The sequence below is a fragment of the Silene latifolia genome, chromosome 11 (assembly GCF_048544455.1).
Source record: "Silene latifolia isolate original U9 population chromosome 11, ASM4854445v1, whole genome shotgun sequence".
Taxonomy (NCBI): Eukaryota; Viridiplantae; Streptophyta; class Magnoliopsida; order Caryophyllales; family Caryophyllaceae; genus Silene; species Silene latifolia.
The window spans coordinates 101,881,744-101,886,694 of NC_133536.1; the positions used below are offsets into that span (position 1 = coordinate 101,881,744).

Genomic DNA, 4,951 nt, shown 5'->3' on the forward strand with positions numbered 1-4,951 from the left:
TTTACCCATCACCTATCTTTTCAATGAGACTTGTAAGACATAAACCAACTCGAGTCTCATTAGACCATGCATGTTGTTGAGTAGGGAAGATTAAGTCGACTTGTAGGTGTTGTACAATCTAATCGATTCGGCTCCGGGACCCAAACTTTCCTAGGATTGTAAGATATAACCCAACTCAATCCATCACAACAATAATTGCTTGCTTATAATTTGAGAACATGTTTGTATGATCAATTCCCATGATTCCCCTATGACCCCATGATACCCTAGTGCTTTTTATCAATTGTTTACAACCCTTTTAATTCATCTTGCTTATTTACTTTTATTGATATTTAGTTTAGTGACCTTCTACATCAACCCAAATTGTGACACCCCTAAGACACCACTAGTTGCAATATAAATCTCATCTCAATTCCCGTCCCTTGGGATCCGACCTTTACTTACCTCTTTACTAATTGTAGAGTTATTTGTGAAGTTATAAATTGTGTTTGATTGGACGTGTGACGACCAACTCTTGTCCACATCAAAATGGCGCCGTTGCCGGGGACGGTGTTAGCTTGATTTAGATTTTCTTATATTGTTATTAGTTGTGTCTTTCTTTGCCTTGGGGAAGTAAAACTCCTCAAGGTTTGTTCTAATTGTTTTCGAGTTGTTTGATATTTTGCATGTCTAGAAGGTCACGAGGTGATTTGTTACCTTTTGATCGTGAAATTGAAAGAACTTTGACAACCAATAGAAGACTTACTAGAAGGAATTTGAGAGGTATTAGTGAGGTTGTAGATATTCAACCAACTATTGAGTTCATCAACCCTTTTGCAAGAGAAGGTGAGGAGAACCCAACACAAAATACCACACAAAATCAACCCACAATGCCTAAGTTTTCATCACATTCCGTACCCACCGAGGAGAACCTACCCAATGGTACTCCCACACCACAACATCTAACCGGAAATTTTATTGCCAAATCCGCCTTTATCCAATTAGTCGAAAGGAGCCAATTTGGGGGGATGCCTAGTGAAGACCCTCATTCTCATATGGAAACCTTTTGTGACTATTGTGATGCGATTTCTCAAACCGGTGTAACTCAAGACCAAATTCGATGGGTCTTATTTCCTTTTTCTCTAATTGGCACCGCGAAACAATGGTTGAAGGGCCTTGATAAGGCCACTCTCGGAATTGATTCTTGGAAGAAGTTGGCTCTAGCTTTCTACAAAAAATTCTACCCACCGGAAAAGACTAACATGCTAAGAGCTCAAATTACGGGTTTTAAGCAAAGGGATGAAGAATCTTTGTATGAAGCTTGGGAGCGGTTCAAGGGAATTTGTCGCTCATGTCCTCATCATGGACTTAGCAAGTGGTTCTTGGTACAACAATTTTGGAACGGTCTATATGAAGATTCAAGGAACATTCTCAACATGGGATCAAATGGAATGTTCACCGAAGTTGATGACAATCAAACATGGAACAAAATTGAGGAAATGGCGGTCCATAACTCACAATATAGTAGACCTCGCAAGGCTACTAGAGGAGGAAAGCATGAAGTGGACTCCGTTACTCAATTGGGTGCTCAACTTAGTGCTCATATTGATACCATCAATTTGAAGTTTGAAAAAGCTATGGCTAGACTTGAAGAAGCCTCAAAATCACCAAAGCATCATGTTAATGCCATGACGGCATCTTCATCAATCCCAAGTGGGATATGTGAGAATTGTGGAACTTTGGGACATGACCAAAGTGAATGTAGGGGAACAAATGAACAAGTGAATGCTTTCCAAGCATACAAGAGTGGTACCCCTTATTCCAACTATTACAATGAAAACACCAAGTTCCATCCAAATCTCTCATACAAAAGCCAAAATGTTCAAAACCCTCAAACAACATACACCCCACCTCCCATGAGAAACTAAAATCAAAGACCCTTTTACAACCAAAACCAAGGTTACCAAAATCAAAATCCATACAATCACCAAAATGACCAAGGTTTGGATGTTCAAAAAGCGGTCCTCCAAATGCAAAAGAATCAACAAGAATTTTTCACTCAAATGCAAAAAGATAGTCAAGCAAAGGAAACCACCATCAACAACATCCTAGCTCACACCAAGATGTTGGAAACCCAATTGACTCAACTAGCACCTTCAAGCTCACAAAGACAAAAGGGGCAATTACCACCTCAAAGTAATCCCCCAAGACATGAAACGGTTAGTGTCATTCACTTGAGAAGTGGTACAAGGTATGAAGCACCGAAGAAGCAAGTTGAGGATGAAGTTGTGGAAGCTAGTGATAAGGAAGAAATTGTGCAAAACTCCAAAGATGGGGAATCATCAAAAGAAGAAATCCCAAAGAAAAATGAAGACAAGGTCAAGGAGAAGGAGCCCATTGTGATTAGACTTCCTTTTCCAAGTCGTCAAGCCAAGCCCAAATTTGATGACCAACTTGGAAAGTTTATGGAAATTGTGAAGAATTTGGAAGTCTCGATTCCTTTCACGGAATTAATCAATCACGTGCCAGCCTATGCGAAATACATGAAAGACATCCTCACAAAGAAGAAGTCGATCCGGAAATTTGAGACTATCGCCTTCACTAAGGTGAGTAGTGCAATACTTCAAGGGAGTTCACCTCTAAAACTAAAGGATCTGGGAAGCTTCTCAATACCGTGTACCATTGGCGACACCACGATCAACAAAGCCTTATGTGATCTAGGGGCTAGTGTGAGTATTATGCCGTACCCGGTGAGTAAGAGGGTGGGGGTGGGAGAGCTTAAATGCACCAATATCACACTCCAAATAGCCGATAGATCGACGAAGACACCATTAGGGATATGGGAAGATGTTCCCGTACGAATTGGGAAGTTTTTCATCCCGGTGGACTTTGTCATTGTTGATATGGAGGAAGACTCCAACATTCCAATCATTCTAGGAAGACCTTTCTTACACACCGTGGGTGCGGTGATTGATGTGAAACATGGTGAGCTCACTCTAGAAGTGGGAGACGAAAGCATAACTTTTAATCTTGACAAGACTATGAGAGCTCCACGTTTGCACGAACCGTGTTTCATGATTGATCATTATAGCCGGAAGGATGATAGGAAGAAGTCGGAACTCCAATGGAAGAAGAAAATTGAAGATGCTCCATTCAAAGAGCAAGGAAATTGTGACAAATAGAGCTTGCAAAGCTCACCAAAATCATGCAAAGAAGAAAAGGATGGCCTCATTGGCCAAGAAAAGAAAATGGGAGAGTTGTCTCCATCAAATCAAGAGATTTTTAATGATCAACTTAATGAAGTTTGTGGTCTTTGGGACGACGAATTCGAAGGGATTTTTAATCCCTACATTGGAAATGCCATCGATCAAGACCGACAACAAGGGCCAAGGTCTATTGAAGAACTTTATCACGATAATGAACAAGCTTTTGATTATTTCTTCAAGGTTTTGAGCAACATCAACAACACCTTGGACATGCCCCCTTGACATAACATCAAGAATGAGAGTTTGGTGGAGTCCTCCCTAAACCACCATTTGTAAATATTTCTAACTCCCTAACTTGCATTTCAATTCTTATATTGCATTTTTGTCATCTTTGGATTTTTATACTTTGATCAAGATAATTATCATGTTTGAGAGAAGTGAGGGAGGGACTAATGATTTCAATTAATGTGTAGTGCTTTAGCTTAGTGTGGGGATAGCAATTGCCTAGGCTATTCATGCCTTAGTATTGCCCCCACAATGAAGAACACGAGATATGAAGAAGAATGGAAGAATGACAAGGGATATGCAATGTACACGGATGGAACTGAATCCGGGTACAAAGGGGTAGAATCCGAGCGGATTCAAGAGAATCCGCCCGTCTTCAGACAATCCGGGCGTATTGGGTAGAAGACGCCCGTCCTTCATGAGCTGAATTTTTGAAATTGCTGACTGTCAACGAATCCGGGCGTCCTGCATTCGAATCCGCCCGTCTTCTGTAAAAGACGCCCGTGTTTTAGGCTGAGGAAAACAAGAAAAATCCCTGTAAAGGAATCCGCCCGTCTTCTGTAAAAGACGCCCGTCTCGTGTTTGCAAATTCGAGCATCTTCACTGAAAGACGCCCGTCTTTAGGCGAGTTTTTCCAAACCCAGAACAGACCAAATCCGGGCGTCCCGAGCAGAATCCGCCCGTCTTGCCCCTGCATTTCAAATTTTTCGGGTTTTATAAACCCCCTCACACATTCATTTCTTCATTCATTCATTCATAACACTACTCATAAACCCTCAAAACACTCATCCTCTCCATCACAAAAACAAGATTCCTCAACAACATTCACCAAAATCAAATCAAAACATCCTTTTAACAACAAATCAATCACTCCTTTTTCAATAAAAATCAAAACCAAGCACAAAATCTTCAACCTTTGAGTCGATTTTTGAATTCATAAAGGCAAAGCCTTTCATCTTTAAATCGATTTGGGTGCACTACAAATTGAAGATTTTTCACTCTTTTCTTGGTTTATTCATCAATGGCAAGGACTAAGGGAGCAACAAAGGCAACAAAAGCAACAAAGGCAAAGGCACCAAAGGCAAAGACTCTCTCATCAAGGCAAAAGAGTCTTCAAACAAAGAAAGCATTGGCTATGGTGGTAGCTAACCCAAACTTGGAAGTGCAACAACAACAACCTCCCATGGGAACAACAACATCTACTACTCCGGAAATTGATCAACTTTCGAACTATCCGGAGGTAACTTTCATTTCCAAATCCCATAGGGACACTTTTGCCAAGTTTGCTAGAAAATCATTTCTATCCACCAAGTTTATTTGTGAAGATACCTTAGATAAGTTGGGTGTCCTTGAGCAAACTAGAGCCTTCTTTAAAGCCATGGGGTTGGAGAAATTGTTTGAATCAAAAGAATTGACATACCCCTCCCTTACCTTAGAATTTTTGAGTTCTTTGAAAGTCAACAAGGTTGAGACTATGGAGA

General features: G+C 40.6%; 1 non-coding gene across 1 annotated transcript; it reads right to left on the reverse strand.

Annotated features, from left to right (window-relative positions):
• Positions 1-1,241: 1,241 nt before the first annotated feature.
• LOC141616229 (small nucleolar RNA R71) lies at positions 1,242-1,348 on the reverse strand. The gene has a single exon (XR_012530586.1). It is a non-coding gene; the product is annotated as a small nucleolar RNA R71 (small nucleolar RNA).
• Positions 1,349-4,951: the final 3,603 nt, after the last annotated feature.